Source organism: Penaeus monodon, chromosome 34 (genome assembly GCF_015228065.2).
Source record: "Penaeus monodon isolate SGIC_2016 chromosome 34, NSTDA_Pmon_1, whole genome shotgun sequence".
In the NCBI taxonomy this organism is placed as follows: domain Eukaryota; kingdom Metazoa; phylum Arthropoda; class Malacostraca; order Decapoda; family Penaeidae; genus Penaeus; species Penaeus monodon.
The window spans coordinates 27,284,911-27,285,188 of record NC_051419.1 but is presented as its reverse complement, the minus strand read 5'-3'; positions in this window follow the sequence as shown (position 1 = coordinate 27,285,188).

Sequence of the window (278 nt, the reverse complement as noted above, 5' to 3'; positions counted from 1 at the left end):
ATCATTCACCTTATGGCAAATCATTCATTACTCTCTTTTTCACAATAAAAAAAAAATTCCATAAGAACGTAACGTGTGGCCTTAATCCTCATGATATATATCTTTTTAAGATCTGCTCTCATTAAAAAAAGTTAATTACATGTATAAGGATTTGGCAGGATAAAAGCAGTCAATTTGAATGATTCGTTATATACCTGGTCTTGAATATAATTTTACCAACAGATAATGATTTTATCTGTCTTTTGCACTTTCATTCACACATGTCGTTTGAGAACCAT